The following is a 21,687-nucleotide window of genomic DNA, read 5'->3' on the forward strand; positions in this document are numbered from 1 at the left end:
TGCTAATTAGCCAACGCTACCGTTTGGTGTCGACTGGCGTGTGTTTGCTAACAGAGTGAGAACACCACAGAGAGGGGGCGCTGTGACGTGACTCTGCACCATGGGTGCCACGGTGGCGCTGGTACACAGCTAGCATCACAGCAGGACTTGAGAGGGTGAATGTGGGGTGGAGCTCCTTTCACGGAATACGGCTGAAATAAACAACAACACAACGTGTGGGCCTAACAAACAGCTTTTTAATCCACTGCTGGAGTGAAAGCACCTGTTCAGAGCCCATTTTGCACCGACACAAATACAGGTGTGAGATTTTGATCCTGCCACTCTGTGGCTCCCAACAACTCATCCTAATGGATTCATTTAGGCATCGTTTTGCTTCCCCATCAGCGCCACCCAAATAAAAAGGCTGCCACTCGGGCATTTATTACCGCAGGTGTTTATGAAGTATTACTTTTGCGGAGAATTGCCAGAGCAACCCGTGCAGGCAGTGAGATGTGCAGATGAGGAAGAAGCTAAAGTGCTTCACTCGGGGCACGGTGTGTGAAATCCCACCTGCGGAGCAGCGACACACAATAAACACCTTCCTGCAGGAAAACATATTGGACGGGGGATGTAATCTTCCACTCCGCTGCGTTACACACAAACACAAAGCCGGGAACTGAAATCATTCGCGCGTCAGCGTCGGCGTCCTTCATACGAGGCGACACTTTGAGAGGGGAACGGTGACTGACGCGCAAGTGTGCATTACAGAAGCAGCAAGGTCCGCATCCACCCGGACAATGCCATTCTTTTTCTTCAGAAACCTCCGAGCTGGAGGCTCCACCGGAAGCCTGACATCAAGGTCCACACTGGAGGCCACAGCACCACCAAACCCACAGTTTGGCCCAGACGCTGCTGGGAAGTAGGAGGCTAATGGGCGGCCAGGTGAATGCTTCTCTGTCAGGGGATTTGCCCTGGTGTGATTGCTCACGCCTTGTAATCAGAATGATGTCGGGTTGGGACGCTCCCACGCCTATAATTTCCACATTTGTTGCAGCATCAGCAGGCGGCTCAGGGTGCCAAATCGCCACAACCTCAGAGCGTTTGAAGGTGAAAGAGGAGTTCCTCGCGTGGAGGAACCCGGGAAGACTTTCATTTTGTAATGTCGGCCGTGATTATGGTGATTTGAGTCTCCTTATTACCTGCTGCAATAGATACTGCAGAGCAAACCGCTTCCCCACCGTCTGGCCAGTTGTATTTATGGAATTGAATTTTTGAAAATGGCTCTTTGGTTTTCTTAATTACGCTGTGCATATTAAAAAATGTAGATTGCCATCTGTTTTAACTACGGCGCAGCATCCTGAACTGATTTTTTATTTATTTTTTATTTTTTTAAAAGATAATAAAATTGAGAGAATTGTGGCTAGTGAAAATAAAAAAAAAGTCCCATCTAAATTGGAAGGCTGGGCTTCTAAGATCCAGTAGGTGTCGGAGATAAACATGTTGATTATAGACTAACTTGATTTATTCAGTCTTGGGTCTGTCTTCGCTCTTCAACTGCCATCACCAAACACTGTTTTCATTTGCATAGGTTAATTAAAAACAGCATCTGACTCTTCTTTTGGGCGTTGATCAGAATACTAATCAGGACGGTGAGCAATGCGGTCGCACTGCGGATGACGTCTGCAGTCTTCTCACAAGTCTCCCTGGTTTAAAAAGTGGTCTTTGTATTGAGTGAGAGTTTGCAATGCGGTCTTCAGGGCTTTTCTAGTTCAGGCAGAATAATGAATGAATTCAGCTGTCACTGGAATTTCAATTTTAATCAATTTGAGGTTGAGCCTTTTCATAATTCGGTTTTGGAAAAACTAGCAATGAGCGTTGACGAGAATGTGAAAATCTAAAAAGAAAACGCAAAATAAATATATCACTATAATTTATCAAATGACAAAATTAGATTGGATTTTTTTTCTACATAAAATGTTTCCGTTGCGCTGATACTTGTATAATCCATACTGTGCTCATCGACTAATATTCTGACTGACTTGGTGCCTTTCATGCCTCTAAAGGAACTCGGCAGAAGTGCGGAATATGTATTTTTAATGAGCCGTTAGAGGGACTGGCTAATTAAAGTTGGTCTGAGGCAGAACGAGGGGAGAATTAACCCTCTGTCCCGCCTTCTAAACTGCACTGCTCCCACATAATGAGGCGTTAGTCGACTGAAGTTTTAATGTCAGCGATGTGATAACAGCCGGTGTCAAGTGCAGCGTTGTTTGGATGAAGTGATTCTCAAGAACCCTGCGAGAAGAGGAAGAGGAAGAAGAAGAAGAAGGTGCAGGCTGAGGAAACACTTTTAGGTCTGGGGTGGGGGGGGGGGGGGGTTTGTTGCTTTTTTTAACAGGCGCTGCAGCGGTCAACCACAACCCACCATGTGACACACCAGACAGCTCACCTATTGCTGACATGCCTGGATGGAAGAAAGCAGAGAGTGGCTTGTTTGAGATCCATCTGCTGCGCTGTGTTTTCAGTCGCTCGTCTCTCTCTCCCTCCTCCAGACCCCAGTGAGCATTTTGTCAGTGCAGATGAAAGCATGGCGCAGAAACACACCATCCATTAGAGCAGATCACAGGGCCCTGTCGTGCAGCAGCGGCGAGGACCTTCCCTTCACTCAGCCCCTCTCCAAGTGGATGCAGAATGTTCAAATCTCGCCTCCGCTTCTAATTAATTGGGGCGGCAATTACGTGCGTGCAGCTGTTCGGCCAGATGCCAGTGAACTCTGCTCTCAAAGTCGTGGCGGCAAATTGAGGCTGACAAACACCGAGTGTGCAGTCAGGAGTTGCTCCGATAACACCAAGCACATCTGGTACCGGACACACCTGAGACTCCACCAGGCCATATGGACTGGTGCAGTATTTGCTGTGTGTGGGTTTTTAAAGGTGCAGTAGGAAGAATGTGAACCTGTGTCCAACTCAATTTTAGCGATGGTGCAGGCAGGCATGGATTGTTAGGCTATTGCATTGCAACTATGTGTACTTAAAGGTGTAAAATGTACATTTTTATACTGGTGAAAGCTTAATATACTGCCCATAAATACATAAATAAAAGTGCATACTCGCAGTACAATTCAAGTCATTTGGTTTTCCTACCCATAGAAAGGTTCTTATTTATATATAAGAACACACATAGATCAATAAGGCTCTTGCTAACACTTCAATCTTCAAATAAACCAGTGAAGAAGAAGGTGGATGATGTATCCAGGTTTGGGTGTGCAGGCCACCGGAGTTCACTGGCAAGGCTCTGGGGGTGTGGGGGGGGGGGGGGGGGGTTAGAGGGTGAGTCTGCAATCTAAAATTCAACAACTTGATGTCGCGGTTTCTTCTGAAAATCTCCAAATGTATCACACTGGACCTTTAATCTGCAGCACAGCTTGAGCTTTGACATTTCGGTTTTAAAAGAGCCGCAGATGCATCTTGCCAGGCTCTGATAAAAGCTGTTAAGATTTAGATCCCCGAAATCAAAAGAGGGAGGCGATTCGACCGGCTCTCTCCGTCTGAAAGGTCCAATCTGGCCAAACCCAAAGGATCCTAAAGGTCTTGGGACTGTTTGAGCTGGTGGCGAGGAGAGCGGCCGAGCTTCTCACTGCCTCCGTCCGGACGCCCACCCTGCTCGCTCCGATGGCACATCCGGTCCAATAGCCATGAACCGGTGTTTTGCCTGTCGGCCACGCCCGTTAACGGCAGCTCTCCTGGCTCTTGGTAAGTGCTGGGGATTATTGGATGGCTAGGATGGAAGCCCTAAGGATCTGTTTAATTCCACGGGCTAGGATGAACTTACGGCACCGGTAGATGTTGAACACGCTGACTTCCTAACTTTTTACAACCGTAGAAGACCCAAAAAAGGGGACGTCCACAACTTGGCTGTCTTTTGAAAATGCTTAGCAAGCTTTATTGAAAGGCTTTGGCAAATGCAAAATAGGATAAATATTCAAATCAACCACCTGATGTTTGAAAACACAGAACTCAGATGGCACGCAGTCCTTTTCCCTGGCAGTTCCTCTTTCCCACTCTCATCTCAACATTACTTTTATCAACATTTCTCCAGCTCACTTGACAGAGCCACCAATCCATCACATTGTTCTGTAAGCAATCCTCTTCCCTTTAACTGCATAAAAGCAGAAGGAGCATAAATCAACGTGCATTGTACAGTCCCAAAAGAGGATGAAGAAAGCGAGGGAGCAGCAGTGACTCCGGCTGAGGCTGAAGGCTAGAAAACAAGCTGCAAGAGCTGCAGCTTAATGAGACTGCACACCGTGTTCACGTTGAGGAGAACACAACAGCACCGAGGGACTTGCAGCTCTGACTGGCTTTAACGAACGTTTAAAGACGCGTGTGTCGCAGTGGCCATGGGGTGCTGATGTACTTGTGAGGGTGCGCCAGAGCTCTTGCTAACTGGCTAAAGCGGTAGCATCAGATTTGTTGCAGATGACTGCGATACAGGGCTGGTCCAGTTGCTCTTCCAGCTCCCTCACCATGCCAACCTCCTGCACAAAGCCTTCACCCAATCACCTTCAGAGTTCATCTACCTCCATTCTAAAAAATACTGTCTATGCTGTATTTTAATTGCTCGCGATTTCCAATTTTTTTTTTCTTTGATAAACACATTTTACAAAAACGTCTGTCAAAAATGTTTCGTCTGTGCGCCAGGTGCACTCGGCCGTGGAGCCAAACTTGTGCAGTCGCACCAAATAGTGAAGAAGTAGATGAGCCCCCCCCCCTTCATCTACCCAGTGAGAAGCACACTACTGTGCAGTGCTGCATTGCAGATGGATTTTTCATTGCCCTGTTGGCAGGAGGGCAAAGCGGTAACATCGCCTGGATCCCCCCCCCCGCCTCTCTCGCCCTGCTTCGGCAGCCTCCAGTCAAAACGCATGATCATCATTCCTTCCCTCTTCATCACCACAAGTGTACGCGCCTGACAATTTCATATATACGCCGAAATTCATGACCTCATCACAATGTGCAAATTGATTTAGCATGCCACCATTTCTCTTTGGCTTCAAAGTCACACTGATTCTCTTTCTTTGATGACTGTGCGACGCTATTTTTCATTTATTTCTCTCATTTTTCTACCCCACTGTTTCCACGAATCCCGTGTCCATGTGAAAGTTTCATTTGACGGTTTAACCATAAGCCAAATTGCACGTTAACATCCGTTTCCCACTTGAAAGTGTCACAATAAATGCGAGGCGGCTCCTTCTAAAGTTACAAAAGGCAAAAGATGGCACGGCTCCTGGTCTCCGTGTGAAGGATGCACTCCATAAAATTTACATTCATCCGGGAGGAGCCGGAAGATTGCGGCCTGCGATGATTTGGAATGGAGGGGGGGGGGGGACTGGGGGGGGGGGGGGGGGCAGAGAGTGGGTCAAATGAACGGCCGGTCCGCTTAATAAAGCGCCGGCTGTTGTCAGAGATGACGGGTCGAGGCAAAGTGTTTGATAGGTGGCGTTCCCAGCGAAAGGCGCCATTAATCTTCTCATCTTGGATGCGGCGGGACGTTAAATGAAAGAGTGGGGAAATTGCTTGTCATCCTCGCAGCGGTGCACTGGAACATTTAGAATGGGGGTGTAATTGTTTTTCCTGATTAGTTCAGCGTGGGTACGCGTCTATTTATTTACATGTTCTGTTAACAAGGACGGTGTTTGTTGTGACCCACTTTTCCAAACCCTCCCAGCACTCAATTGAGGATGAAAAATCCCTTTTGAGCTTTGGGAGCAGGCGGCGAGCTGCTGCTGCTGCTGCTGCTGCTGCTGCTGCTGCTGCTGCTGCTGCCGGTGGAGGGAACATGGCTGTGATTTCAGTCGCAGGTCTGCACATACATGTGTTTTTTTCCACCGCCGTTGAAAAGAATGGATTCTTTTCGTTATCAGCAAACAGACGAGCGCATGTGAAGTTACCAACCCAGCAAATACACCCCCACCACCCACCCCACCCCCGCCTCTCCCTCCTACTGTGAAGGTTCCTGCTGTGAGAGTACATTAATGGTAATGTGCAATAGCTGAGATGAACACAAAGGATTAGTGTTTTAACAGAGAGCCATATGTTCGCTCCCTCTTATGAGATCTTTTTTTTTTTCTCTCTCTCTCTTCCCCTTCTTACAACACAACTGGCTAATAAAGACGGGTCGGGGGGAGATGAAGAACAATTAAATACACTAGAAGGAAATTAAAGGAGTCGACTTTAAACGAGTCAGGCCCACAATTCATGGAGGGTGAAAGTGGTTAGCGTGCGCGGCTACATGCAAAATTATTGTTTTGTTCATTGCCAATAATCTCAGGATGGCTGCCAAGGCAGCGGAAGCAGGAGGAGGAAGAAACGGCTTCACAACAGCAAAATCAAATCCAAGAAATGAATGACAATAACATCCCCCCCAAAAAATAAGAGTAATAAAATGTGTTAATGAACATTAAAGGTGTGAAGTTATTTTTTTTCCACCGTTGCATTTTTCGCTTGGTGTGAAAACAAATGAAATTTCTGTTAAAATGTGAATAAAAACAGCTTCCACGTGACTCGGAACAAACTGCACCACACGATGAGGACCGGCATATGGCATTTTATCTTAGTGTGGACTGAAATAGCAATATCTTTATTCAGCATTGTGTCTGGCTGCAGCGAGCAGAGAAGCAGTGAAGCACATTTGGAGTCAGGCTCTGTCTCAATCTATTCATCCCCTGAAAATGATCTGCTTGACAGACATTACCTGGACTGGGAGCAGCGCCCCCTAGGGATCATAGAAACAGAGCCTATGGCTGGTGGTGGACTGCATTAAAAAAAAAAAGAAAAAATCTTCTGGGCAGCAAGCAGAAGTGTAGCAGTAAGCACACAGAGTACGCACACACTTTGAACCACTGAACTTCTTCCCACAAATTAGAACTTCAACTGATAATAATTATAAAGGTTAAAAATACAAACAAAGGAAATAAAACAATGTAAACTGAATGTTTCTGCGAGCGAACCTCGGCTCGACTGTTTGAGGTTTTCACCTGCAGTACCTCGAGTGGCCACTAGAAAAAAAAAGAAATTGCCATATTGCCAGTTTGTTGTGCAGTTCTTCTAATACATCCATGAACAAGACTGCTGCTGCTGCTGCTGCTGCTGCTGCTGCTGCTGCTGCTGCTTCCCAGCCTCCTCCTCATTGTCAGTCCCCTGCTGAGAGTCTGATCAGCTTCTCAACTGAGACCGTAGCTCAAACAAGAAACACTTGTTTTAATGTGGCGAGATCTCGCGGCACGGTCAATACCCCCAACTGACCAGGACCGGCAAAGGATATCACAGAGTGGGCGGTGAGCCTTTTCCTTTGTTACATGATGATTAAAGTGTGACTGCTCCTGCTTCCAGGATTCAACAGCAACTCACCAAAGAGCAGATGTTTGCATTCCAGCAGCAGTTAGTTGTCACGTTGGGGCTCCGGCAGCCTCAGAACAGAAGGAGCGGCGGTAAACGGCAAGCGGCGGTGCTCGTCGAGTCAAGGAAAAAAAAAAAAAAAAAAAAAAGCTGTCATCCTTCATAAGAAGAGCGCTGCTGCCACTGGCGCGCTTTTTATCAAGAAAGCACTGTGAACGTTTCCAACCTGGAAATCTTTTGAACTTTGTCACAAAGCCCCGAGCTGTCCGGAACTATCGAGGCCGACAGCCGTCCTGCACAACACCGTGTCGGAAAGGCTTCAGTCATGGTCCAGAATCCCACTGTGGCAGCAGCAAGGCGAAGATGAAGGGGAAGCAAGACATTCTGAAGAATCAGCTGCAAACTTCTCTCTCACTTCACCTTCAACGCTGCATTTCTTCCATAAGGAACTCTGATGTTCTGTATTCTCTTATCGGTTGTTTAGGCCACAATCACTACCACTACACACTACTGCATTGCAATACCAACTATGACAGCAGTCCCAGCATGGATTCATCACAGTGTGGCACAGACAGGAACAAGGATTCAAGCTATTTATTGTCATTGTTGAACAAAGTTAACAACGGAATTAGTTCGGAGCATCCCCATCACCACTGGCATCAGTACCGATAACAATAATCAGAAATAAATGAGGGGGGAAAAAAACAATTTCTTCCACTACGAGTTACACTACTTCAGTAACTATCCCCCTCTAGAAGTTTGATAGAGGATCAAACACACACCAGGGACGCACTGCCTCATCAGACAGCTGTCCTGCTGGAGAGGTTGCTCTGACGAGATGGGGAAGTCACTCACAGCAACAGCGAGCACCAAACGGTGCCCAGTGAGAACCCTGGAATTATGCACAGGGTGGGACAGAGTTGAGATGAGGGTGCAGACGAGCAGGAGAAAAGTAGGGACGTTGCCCGTGACTGTCAATACTCGTGAAACAAAGTGAAAACAATGGAATTTTGAATGTGAATGGAAACAGCAACCAGCCGCTTGTTCTCTGGAGGAGGCTCCTGGACACACTGACAGCGGCAGGATTTCCCGGGCTCTCGCTGACAGAGGCGTGAGGGCGTCTCCTCCACGCACAGGCTACCTACAGAAGCTGGACCCCGATCTCTGGAGACTCCTGGGAATCGGCCGATGTGCCAGCGAGGCTCCGCTTCACGTGCAACACAAAGCCGAGGACGCAAGCCACCTGCTGCTCGTGCAGCAGGACAACAGCCACCCAGCGCAGGGCACGCACGGCACCCACTGGTCCAGACAAAGCCGGTCCCACTCGCCATCCATAATTGATGGCGAAGTCATAATCACGCAGGTTTTTATCATTTGATTTTTTTTTTTTTTTTTTAATTATTAAATGGTCTTCTTAGGGTTCATCAGCCGGACGGAGGGAGGAAGCAACAGACGGCGCTTTGCACAGTGAGACGCCACAGGGTCGACTGCTGGTGAGGGACATTTTGGGCCTGTGACTACCCGACAGTCTGACACTGCTGAAGCTCCACCTGCTCACAGCACACACATGATTTCTGAATAACAGTTGTGAAGACTAGAAACTGAATGAATCAAAGGTCTGAGAGCAAACGATGTCAGTTGGTTTGGTCAGAAGGTAACCGCCAAGTGGCAACGCTTCAATGGAAAAAAGATATTCCATGCCATAAAATGCGTTTGTATGAATTGTGGTTTAATACATTTTAATGTGCTTTGTACTTTCGCACCCTTGAAACAACTGAGCTTCGGCTTTCAATCCTCGGCTTCTTTTCTTTAAGCGTGAGATTCGCACTGACACCATATTAATGAAAATATTCTAAATGCATCCACAGTACGCAGCTGTTGATGTAGCTTATTTTTCCACGGTCACCTCGCACAAGACCTACAATATATCCATCCCGACAACTTGACCTTTACAGTTAGATGTTCAAGCACCACTTTGCAAAAGGGCCATGGTGGTCACATGGGCGGAGCCTCTCATCAGGAGGAACCCATCAACCAGCCTGATGTCTTAAAAGCAGGCCCGGAAACAACCCTGGAGGTAAGAAACACGCCATGTTCCCCTCAGCAGCAAATCAAATGAGCCTCACAAGCAGGCGAAACCCAGAACTGGCAGAGGAGTCCAGATTTGTTCATTCAATGACTCGCTTGATTCTCAAACAAAAATAAATAAGTAGATAAAAGTCAAGCTGCGTCAGTGCAGGCGAGTGGGCGAAAGACTGGTGGCGCTGTGGCCTCTTGATGGGAGCTGCTGGGCCTCTGCTGAGTCTCAGCCTGAAGTGGCAGAGCAGGCGGCTGCACCTGCCCTTTTGTTCCCCCCGCCCCCCTACCCCCCCACCCCCCGAGGGGGATCTTTGTGTTACTCCCGCAGCTCCGCACACTACAGTGACAAATTTGTGCCTCGAAGCCGCACAGAGGCTCTTCACAGTCCACACACATGTTCCGCATCCCATTCACAGCCGCTGACTGTTTGTGGAGCCGGCAGCAGTTTGAGCTAAATCACCGTCCTCCCCTGTTTCTCCTCCACCTTTTCATTTCTTAATGCACAAAGACGCGTGCACTGTGTGCACCTGGCGTCCGCTGTGTGCCGCTGCGCTGTAAAAAGTCGCTTTTTCTATTTATGTGTTCATTTTATCAACCGCATGTTACCTTTTAAAACAACAACAACAACAACAACAACAAATGGCCTGAGAGCGGTGTCTCAAACTGAGGCTTATGGGTCAGCAGCTGGCAGCATGCAGCTGATAGTGCTCACCTTCTTTCAATTTTTTTTAAAGAAGAAAAGTCGTTGAAAAGTCAATGAAATGCTAATAGAGCGACTTTTTTGCCAAGTGCCGGATTCAGCATATTTCTCACTCACCCGTCAACTCTTCTCGCTCTTTCAGGCCTCAGACACCGGAGCGGTCGAATAAAGAAGCTATCTGTGTTCCTCCAGGTCAGCCAGGGCCTGTTTGGAAAAGGTTGGAATTTGAGATCCAAGGATAAACATCAGTTCCCCAGAGAGGACGCTCCACTCCCGTTTTAATGCAGTGAGGGGTAAATGAATGGCTGCAGCAGCAAAACAAGCACTTTGGAAGACACTGGAAGACACTGGAAGACACTGGAAGACACTGGAAGACTTTGGAAGACTTTGGAAGACTTTGGAAGACACTGATAGACACTGGAAGACACTGGAAGACACTGGAAGACACTGGAAGACACTGATAGACACTGATAGACACTGGAAGACTTTGGAAGACACTGGAAGACACTGGAAGACACTGGAAGACTTGGAAGACTTTGGAAGACACTGATAGACACACTGGAAGATACTGATAGACACTGATAGACACTGGAAGACACTGGAAGACTTTGGAAGACTTTGGAAGACTTTGGAAGACACTGGAAGACACTGGAAGACACTGGAAGACTTTGGAAGACACTGATAGACACTGATAGACACTGGAAGACACTGGAAGACACTGATAGACACTGGAAGACACTGGAAGACTTGGAAGACTTGGAAGACTTTGGAAGACACTGATAGACACTGGAAGACACTGGAAGACACTGATAGACACTGGAAGACACTGGAAGACTTGGAAGACTTGGAAGACTTTGGAAGACACTGATAGACACTGGAAGACACTGGAAGACTTTGGAAGACTTTGGAAGACTTTGGAAGACACTGGAAGACACTAGAAGACTTTGGAAGACACTGATAGACACTGATAGACACTGAAAGACACTGATAGACACTGGAAGACACTGGAAGACACTGATAGACACTGGAAGACTTTGGAAGACACTGATAGACACTGGAAGACTTTGGAAGACACTGATAGACATTGGAAGACACTGATAGACACTGGAAGACTTTGGAAGACACTGATAGACTTTGGAAGACACTGATAGACACTGGAAGACTTTCCCCCATTTGGGACGGTTCACCCTTCACTCGTTCTTTGATGCACACACACAAAAAATAAACCTTTGTGAAGAAAATGAGGTGAAGAGACCACAAAGCCGACAAAAGAATCTAAACGGAACAATAAATACTCGGCTTCATCTTTAAATTTCAGGATTTGATTCTTTTGTTCCTCCTTCACAGTCGGATGATTTTTTTTTCCTGGAGAGTAAACAGCCTCTCCATCAGCCAGGCTGCGGGTAAACAGCTGCACCTTTGTACCAGCAGCGTTACAGGTAATCAACAATGCATCCACTCAGCCAATACTCTTCACACACTGGGACGTCCTTTCAGCTGCACTCGCTGATTGAAAGCATTAGTGATAAACGGCGAGTTGGATGGTTTGCAGACTTCCACTGCGACCGTCGCAACAAAAAAACGCAGCGCTTACTTATCTGCCTCTCTCATTTGCAGGAGGCAGACTGGAAATTACAAGCACTCCAGCATTCCCAAAATCATCCTTGACAGATTGTGGCCGCAGTCACAGTCTTTTAGAGTGATGCACTCAGCGGCTGTGCAAAACATAGCGACACGCGTGGGTTGTAGGGAAGTGGGAGATTGGTCCAGGTTGCGGATGGACTGTGGCTGTGTCTCAATTCAGGGTCTGCATCCTTCGAAGGCATAGAAGCATAGAAGGCTCGTCCCAATTCCCAGAAGTCCGAAGGACGCTCCAAATGCGCCCTCGAAATGCGCCCTACTTTTAGCCCATTCCAAGGCTACACCGCTACTATCCTTCACCTCCTTCTGTATCCCAGGATGCTTTGCGTGCTGCTGCAAAGCATCCTGGGATCCTGGGAAGTCAGCTGAAATTAGCGCCATCTACTGGCAAAGACACCACGTGTAAATTTAAGTATTGGAATTTCACATCGGAGGGATTTTACTTATTTGAACATCCACCGCCATGGTTGGATGGCGAACCAATGGTTAGCTTGATGCTATAAAAACATCACTTCCGGTGTTGGCCAGAAGGAGGGAACGGCGGTGACGCAACCAGGAAATACGCCAAAGGCTAGACCGTCCCGGGTGGTTACCGGGGAGGCGGGGTTTGGATTGGTCCTTCCCGGCCGCGTCCTTCGAAGGATGCAGACCCTGGATTGAGACACAGCCTGTCTGAGGCTCATGAAAGGGGAAAAAAGACAAATACTGGAGCTCTTTGTTACCCCCACATCATAAACGCTGACGTCAGTTTTCTCAAAACCAAAAGCTGATTCAGCTCCATAATATTTGTTTAGCGGAATCAAATCATTCTCATTTTTCACATCTTTCTGTCATTGGGAACTCACGTCATGCTTTTCCCCTCGTTGGGAATTTGAGTGGTCAAACTAAAAACCAGCGGCTACGGTTGACTTGGAGGGTTGAAATCCTGCACTGCTGGTGGTTCAAGTGAGTTAACGTGATCTTAATTGAGGTGTCGTGCCCTTTGTGACATCATCACAGAGTGTCGTAAACAGGCTCAGAGGGACCGCGTCAGAAGACGTCAGTGAAGTGAATTCTGCCTGCTGTGGGACTTTCAAATATGTGACTGAGCTATCAGAGCTGGAGTCAATGTGGAGCTTTGTTTCCAAGAGACTCGTATTTGGTTGGGGGGGGGGTACTGCACGAACGGAACAATGCAGCACTCAATACAATCTCTATAATACATTTCAACAGCTAATGAGCAATTTGGCTTTGAGACAAAGCTTTGTTGTCCGGGGAGATTGTGTGCAGTGATATGAATCAGGTCAAACAAAAAGGCTGAGTTTTAATGAAAGCGCCGAGCTTCTCCCTCCGCTGAGTGCTTTTTAATGACGTTACCCAAAAACAGGTTGTCAATGAGGCTCTTTGTAAAATAACACATCATAGTGATGCTGTTGATGATTCTCTCCTAGGGTTCTTTTTTTTTTTTTTTTTCCAAAACCATGCAGATGGTGTGGTGTGAAATGGGAGGGGGGGTTGGGGGGGGGGGGGGGGGGTGATTGGACAGCTAATAAACGCGTGTTCAAAAGCAGCAAGAAATAAGCATATTTGAAATGTGTGACGACACCTCAGCATGAATCAGGGGACAAATGCTGAAAATCATCCACTCTTTAGGTTTTCCAGCTGTCTCTGCACTAAATGACTGACGGGAAGAGGAGGCGTTGAACACAGATGAGGCTCCGGCAGTCCATTGATGAAGCTGGGACAGTCATCTTTCCATTTAAAGGTCCCATGTTCAAGCAAATTTCACATTGCTGTTTTCACAATCCAACAAAATGTAATATTCATTAGCGCGGCCTCACAGTCACTGTAGTTCTCTTTAAATAAATAATAATAATAATAATAATAATAATAATAAATAAATAAATAAATAAATAAATAAATAAAAATGAAAGGAAACTTTCTGTTTGCTTGCTTGTTTTCCAGGAGCAACACAAACAGCGACAGTTCATCATTTTTACACGGCACAGTAAACAAACCGCAATGCGAATGTGAATGAATATGTTCTCACAACATGTTTAGCGAATGTCTGGAAACCAGAGTGTAGTTGGTCACGCAGTAAACTGCACCCACCTGTTGAAACAGGAGGAAGCCACGCAGAGTCTTCGTTGTCCAAACCGCCTCAGCAGAACCAGGAAGTAGCTTCAGTCGGCGTGTCGGTGACTGAGAGCGCTATCGCCACACTGCCACCTAGTGACCAACCGAGGAATGTCCCACTAATTATAGTTTGACTTAAGCACAAAACAAAACGTTTTCAATAAAGTGTAAACAAAAGAGTGTAATGTACATCGAGACACCTGGTGTGATCACGTGTACAGTGTGATGTTTCCTATATGTGCTGTCGGAGATTGAACATAAAATAATACATTTTGATTATATTTGCCTTTTTACTCTGGTTTCATTTTATGTTCTTTAATCTGCTTGTAAAGCGGCCCTTTGTGACATCATTAAGAGCTGATTTCCTTTGTATATTTTAGCACACACTTTCTGAAACACAGAGAGCAAGTCAGAGAAAAAAAAGGGACTCTTTATTTATAAAGTTTAGAAATACAAAAAAAGGAGTTCTGTGTCCTTTCCCCCGCCGTGCTGCTGGACCTTCGCGGCAAAGGTTCTTCTCTCTTTGACGAGTGTTGAGTCACACAGTCGCTTTGGTTCGTGCTCTTCAAGATGAAGCACTAAAGTTCCCTGAATCCGACCTCTGTCACGTAAGCAACCTTGTCACCGCGGGCTGCAACAGCTGCACGAAGCCTGAGTTGGACTGAGTGTACAACATTTGACACTATTCACACTCCTGCACAGCGTCTTAACAGACAGCCCGGAATGCAGAGATGACCTGCTCAATATAAGAACCTTGACAGCGAGTTGTTTGTTAAGTGCAAGTTTGAAACCAATTACTGTTAAGCAGGCATGTGTCAAAACAAGTCATTGGACTGCAAGCGGGGCCCTTGCTCGAGTGAGAGAGCGGAGGGTTTACGCATGGCGGAGAGGTTGAACTCAAATGAGCTCAGAACCTTTTTCCTCACAGCCTATATAGGTACAATCATTTCTTCAGAGCTGAGTTGACTGGAGATGAATTTAGTGATGGTTGAGGTCAAAGATTTCAACATTCTCATCTCTTTAATCCTGCTTCAATTAACTTTTGGACAATTTGAAAAAAAAAAAAAAAAAGACTAAAAAGAAAAATAATTTGATTTTTTTTTTTTTTTTTTAACCCAACCAAACTCTTTAAATAAAATGTCTAAAAGTCATTAGCATAAGCAGTCAGGCAGCTCCAGCCTCATATTCACCTCAACACAGTGTGACTGACAAAAGGATACAAATATTAAAGCACGTGTGGCATTGGAGGGCAGGAAACAAAAACATTTAGAAAGAACATGATGATTTAATCGAGTACTCAGAAAACAGAACACTCTGTTTTTCCAAGTTCAGGGTCACAGACTCAGTCGCCATCTTAAAATGAGACCAGGGCCAGTTTAATCCCAGAGAGCGAAGCCCACGTTCTGATGCTATTGGTAGCTTGTTTGCTCCATGTCAGTGACATATAGTCGCTCAATGAGGAATCAAAAGCAACACCAGCACGTTGGATGGAACTGTATCGCTGCCTGTTGTAGCAGAGCTGGAGCGACTTGAGTCAATACGCCGAGCACTGGGACATGGACAGCGGTCCAATTAAATGGCCCAGTGGAGCTCTAATGGTAGCTTGACTTTACAGTGCATGTCAACATGCACTCTGACCCTGCTGGAAGGCTGCACCTCGTGCTGGTTCATTAAGAAGGCATGGACGGGGGGAAACAGCTAAGCTTTTGACAAGTGTGCGTGCGCAACAAATGCAGACATATGTAGCGACGAGCACCGATCCCATCATCCCGCTCCCTGCTTTGGGAACGGCTAGTGCACGATGGACAGGCTCAGGAACGAGTGCATGAGAAGGCTGGGACACGTCGGGTGTAGAGGAGGAGAGAAGCCACAGAGGCCAGACTGAGGAGGAGTGCGGGGCTGCCAGGCAGCAGGAGGACCAACGAGGAGAGGTGTGGATGCTGTGAAGAAGAGGCAGCAGGGGAGTGAGATGGAGGCAGGTGATTGGCCGTGGAAACAGGAAGAGGAAACAGCCCAGAGGGAAATCAGATGTTGAGGCAGTCAGTTAGCTGCTGCATGTTGCAGGATGTGGTTGAGGAGTTCAGTGCTGAGCCCGCTGCTACGCTAACATCGGATTCAAAGCAACACTCGTGTCATTCCACACTGACTTGGTTGACTTTCTTCATCCTTGCAGTTATTCTGGAGCCCTGCAACTCCTCAACTTTTTTGAAGTTATTGTCTGAAAATATTTTCAGTGAGTGTTTTTTTTTTTTTCTGTTGCCCTATTAAATGTAACAAACAAACAAACAAACAAACAAACAAACATAAACGACTGCTCTAGTATGGCTTCAATTATCAATTTCTGGAGAGAACATAGCACATTTTAATGGTAGTGGGATTTGAACTCATCCTGCTTCTATATCAGAGCTGGTATCCCAGGTTTGAAAAGTAAATACTGACAGAGCTTCGTCAGCCTGGAGGCTCCACACAGCAGGCGGCTCTCAACCGTCGGTGCTGGAGGTCAACACACCTTCCAGCTACACCTGCTGCTGTCTAAGCACCCTGCACCAGCAGCTCCAGTATAGAGATCGGGCTCCCTGAGCCGCCTGTGCATCAGGGCTAATGAAGCCACAGCCCTCAGTTCAGCTGTGAGTGCGTGAGAAAATACCATGAAGCAGCGTCAAAAGTCACTTTCTCTGGTGACGGTTGAGCGAAAGCATCCACTCCTCAACTGTGCAGCTCGTCAGAGGCTTGTTTCCCCAAACACAGTGTGGCTCTGTATTGTCTTTGCCCGCCGACCTGTTCTAGTATGCTCCGTGCGTGGTGAGTGAACAACTCTGCGCTGAATAAGATCTCATCTGGCGCCGTCTTGAACGGAGCGCAGCGCATCTCTAATTGGCCCGCTGTTGTATAAGAAATAATTGGCTCATTTTAGTCATTTGAGTGATGAGTGCAAAATGTGCCCTTAAAGAGTATCCATTCTGTTCTTTGGGGACCAATCTGGGGAGCATTCATATTTATTGTCTGCGCTTAGATAGACATGGATTTCCTTGTGTCGTGCGTCAAGGGTATGAAAGGGAGGGATGATTAATGATGCAAGTTCCTCTTTTAAGTGCCATTATGGGGCATCATTCAGCGGCGCCGTAACCTCAAGCGCCGCAAATCTTTATTCAGTCCGAGATGCCGGCGTTAAAGAAGGGAAAATTCAATCACTTTTCCCCCAGCGCTGAAGGAGACGGGCTGGAAATAACACGGGCGTGTTTGAAAGGGCTTGAAAGCACGTCGATGAATAGAGAAACACAATACCTTCAGGAGATGTATCGCTTCCCGTTTCTCCCTTTTCTGTCTCCATGCTCGCAATGAGATTTGAGACGCAGCCTGTTTTGATTCCGCTCCTCCAGTGTGTGAGAGACGAGCTCCCTTTTGCGAGAAGCACAGTTTCCGCACGGCAGGCAGCTTCTCTCGCTGCACACCTTGTCGTTTGCTGCCTGTGCTGCTGTGTGTAAATGCCTATGCCACTGGCAAATGTCTCTATAAAGGCACATTTAGCCCCTATAAGACCGCTTCATTCCAACATTGCAGCAGCACATCGCAGTTCCATCTTTTTCTGGGAGAGCAGCGGCTCTCGGACGGAAACAACGGTGGAAAAGAAGTCTCCACAGGAAGACGTGAAAATTCAATAGAAAGATGTCAGCTCGTAAACAGCGATTACCTGCTGTTCCTTTATGTAAAGAGGAAGATTAGAGGAGGTCCTCTTCTCAATAAGTAAGTAAATTTATGCGCCAGCATGAATGTATTTCTGATGTCATTGGACTTTGTGATTTCACTCTGATACCACAGCAGGGGGGGGGTCCAGCAAGCACGATCACCATTAAAAAAAAATCATTTTTGCCTCAGTTATGAGAATAAAGAGAGGAATCTATAATCAGCATTTAACTGTGAACATGATATGAGAGACTGGGGGCAGATTTATAAGTCTGTGTTAGTCGTTTGTTTTTTATTTTTTTTCTCATTATGAACCTTAACGTCCTAAAATCCTGCCTCCTCTGTAAAAGTGGACGTGGTGGGCAGATTAGAAAGGATGTAAATCCTATGTGCAGGTTTCCGGGCTCCACATGATGGTTTTCCACGAGGTGAATATTCACTTGGAGGTGGATCACAAAGTCTGACTGGCCGCTGGTTTTTAGAAGACTTCTCTTCTGGCAGGGGTCTCTGAGCGGAGGCGGATATTTGCATCCTCCAGAGGACAATTATGAAGCACGGTGACCTTAAGACCGCTGTCAGGTCAAGCCTTTGTTTTGGGCTAACAGCAGCCAGCACAGCGTCTGGGTTTGCATGTCGTTTTTTTGTTTACTGCAGATGGTCAGGTTTTGGACACTAATAAGCCGTGATTTTATTGACCCCCCCCCCGAACCCCCCCAGCTTCCTCCTCAGCTCCTCCATTAGGCCAAATGTTCCACTCGTAAACACGAAATAGCAAAAGCTAAAAGTTAAAGTGCTTTTGATTATGACTAAAGCCATCTGTTCCTCTCGGTGGGCGGCTGAAAGCTCTTAATTGTTTATTCACTCCAGCAGCGTGTTGCACTCTTGGGCTCTGATTTAACAGCAGCGCTCTCAGACTGTGAACGCCGTTTCCACCTCACGCTGCACGCCGACGATGGCTGTCAACCACTGAATCAAACTGCATTAGCGACATGATACACTGGCGGTGGCTTTTTCTTTTTTTTTTTCTTTTTTTTTTTTATGTATTTCATGTTATTGAGCGTCAAATGTGGCTCTCAGATCTTCACAACATGATCTCCGTTGCCAGGCAACAGACAAATGTAAGCGTGTGTTTAAGCCCACCTAGACACACGGTTACAGATGCAGGCAGTTGTTTGGCGTGACATCGGCTCGGTCACAACGGTTCCCACCGTCGTATCCTCAAGTTATTTTCTTAAGCAGAGCAGGCAGAGAGAGAAATGTGTTGCAAATGAGGCGCTCGTCCCTCTGTTTACACCTCGGGCAACACAACGTTTGCTCTCAGCCAGCACATGCACTGCAAACACACTCGCTCACCCCCGTTTGTGCAGTCTGATGCATAATGCATACGAGTGTGTGAGGTAGAATACGTTGCTTCTGCAATGTTGATAGTTTCATGGAAGCAGAAGCCAGACGGAATCATTGTTTACTCGCTACAAACACGACGGTCCAATCATTGCAGTGCAGTTGACCTGGCCGGTGCCTCGCATCGTGTCTCCATGTTGCTGCTCAACTCACACAATGATGGTAAAAGTTCATCAGCCTTTACTTCTGTATTTGCTCTCAGAGAGTGTGCCAGAGCAACACATCCTAGCAACTGGCCCTTTGTGATGTCACTGAAGGCAGTGATGCCTCAACCAGAAGGCAGATGTGGAAGCATCATTTTTTTTTTTTTAGCAGGAGGCTAAAAACAGGGCCGGAGATTTACTGGAGTTCAGAAATGTTCCTGTTATTTTTCTTATAATTATGTTTCAAATGATTAACTGTGCAAAGATCCACTGGTGGATTCTGGGATGAAAAATAAATATGTGAAAATTTGGTCTCCTTTGCCTCAGAAATCTGACTGAACTCACTGAGACTGCTGTCGCAAACCGGATACAGCAGGCTGGACGAGCACTCAATGGTTCGAATGTCTCCAATACTTCCGTCTGCCAAACTCCAGTGGTGACATTAGCCACGTGTCAGAACGTTGAACTGAAGCGTAGCTTCATTCAGGCCAATGTCAAGTGAAAACAGCAGAAGAGCCTCAAGTGCTGCTTGTTTCCTTCTTCAAACATGAAAAAAAAAAAATGCCCAACGCTCCTGATAACTGTGACAACTGCATCCACTCCAATCTGTTTATCATCTGCGACACTCACACTTCTCATCTTTATTTATTCTTCATCCTCTTCCCCCCCCCCCCCCCCTCCCCGAACAGCAGCTGGCGCAAGTCGCCTCCCTGTTTTATCACAACTAAAACGAATGTGAGTGATCAGGTTGGAAGCGAACAAGGACGGATGAGTGAGATTTCAGTCATAAATAAAAAGGAAATGGCCCCGGCGATCCGGCTGCTGTGCAGGCTTGGATTGAGATTGAAGGTCAGACCCTTGTAAAAATGACTCACTCTTGACACGATTCAGCCAGCAAACAACAAACCAGGAGCAAACACACGTACAAGTTCCAGCCGCTCGTGCTGTTTGACGAGGCAGGAACATCGTGTCGTAAAGATAAGCAATATGTGCGGGTTATCGGCTTTGTAGAGACTCAGCAAAATGAATAACTTGAAGGGGCTTTTTTTTTTTTCTCACCAGTCTGAAATTGGATCTTTTCTTATTTAATATCGGCCATTTTTTTTTTCCTTGCCCGGGATTATAATTTGCCAGATGCTGATATAAAAGGCAGCGGGGCTGAAGCCTGAAAGTGATGAGTGTCAGTCGACGCATCCTTTCTCCAGTGTGTAAGAGGAAATCTGCATAAAAGCATATGTAAATCTATATTTAACCATCAAATATGCCTTACTTAGCTCTGGCAGCTGCGATGTGAAACTGTGTAATTACTGCATGGGTGAACTGAGGCACATATTGGAAAAAGAAATTGCACACTGTCCAGAACTCTGTGTAATATGCAATTCAAAGACAACATCAGAGCGCAGGACTTCTTTTTAAATGGCCCCAAGTTGTTACAGTTCATTAGTGAAGATATTTGCCCAGGGAAATTGCATGTTGATACTTCCAGGAGCGAGAGACGGCGCCCGATGTGGAGGACGGAGGGAGAAGCACAGCGACTGGAGGTAAATGCTATAACCATGGTCCTGCATCTCCTGCACCCTCAGGTAGCAGGCAGAGTCGCTTTGCAGAGTCTGATAAATACCAAATAATGCAACGTGTCGGCTGAAGGGAGGACGGGTCAACATCGGGTGTCATTAAACAAGACAGAAAATATGAACTTTTCTGCAACTGCCACCCACTGCCACCACCAACCACCCGCAGCAGCAGCAGGAAGAGGAGAAGCAGCAGCAGCAGCACCAATCAAAGCCCAACGACCCTCATCGTCACGTGTGTCCGAGGGAAAGCCACGTCCCACCACAACACAAACTGTACCTTGTGTTTACAGTTTGATTTGAAAGACTCACCTTTGAAAGGATATGATAGATTCGGGCCAATAACAGATCATGGCCATCTAATGTATATTTCCTGATCCGCTCTGATGAAAATACAGAAATCCGAATCTGAAAAAAAGGAAAGAGAAAGATGACCATTTGAGTTGCTTAAAATAACCACACAAGATGTTGGCGTCTCGTACTCCACAGCTTGATTCTATTCAGAGTCAGAGGGGGAAAATGAGCAATCAGATCAGTTTGTAGAGCGGGTCGTTCAGTGAATGCAGGGTCGGCGATCCAACTCTCATGTGGGAGGGTCCTTGGGCAAGACGTGAACCCGAGCAGCAGCGCGTGAGAGTGCGTGTGCTTGTGAAGCACTTTGAGCATCACGAAGGTGCTGCAAAGCTCGACAGTAGCGCAGTCCATGTTCCATTCAATATTCATTTTCTCTTACATTTCCCTCCAAAATCATATCGCTTGTTAGAAGGCGCCACATATCAGCCAGACTGTTGGAAGCCAGATCACCGGTCGCAGTAGCAACTCATTAGGCCCTCACTCGGAGGCAGCAAATTTAACATGAGATTTCAGGCGGTGGAGCATCACGGGCTGCAGATGTTCCAGATGTGTTGACGACGCTGAACTCTGGCATGCGGTTCCAGTTAGAGCGCCGGCCGTGGAAAAAAATAATACAAGATCTCTTG

The 21,687-nt window shown here is 46.7% G+C and overlaps 1 long non-coding RNA gene across 1 annotated transcript; it reads left to right on the forward strand.

Moving 5' to 3' along the window:
- The first annotated feature begins 17,570 nt into the window (after window positions 1-17,570).
- On the forward strand, window positions 17,571-20,845 carry LOC142880123 (uncharacterized). The gene is made up of 3 exons (XR_012925390.1): window positions 17,571-17,652; window positions 19,826-19,985; window positions 20,623-20,845. It is a non-coding gene; the product is annotated as an uncharacterized LOC142880123 (long non-coding RNA).
- Window positions 20,846-21,687: the final 842 nt, after the last annotated feature.

Source organism: Nelusetta ayraudi, unplaced genomic scaffold, assembly GCF_046127955.1.
Source record: "Nelusetta ayraudi isolate G7.1 ecotype Tasmania unplaced genomic scaffold, CSIRO-AGI_Nayr_v1 ptg000157l, whole genome shotgun sequence".
Taxonomy (NCBI): Eukaryota; Metazoa; Chordata; class Actinopteri; order Tetraodontiformes; family Monacanthidae; genus Nelusetta; species Nelusetta ayraudi.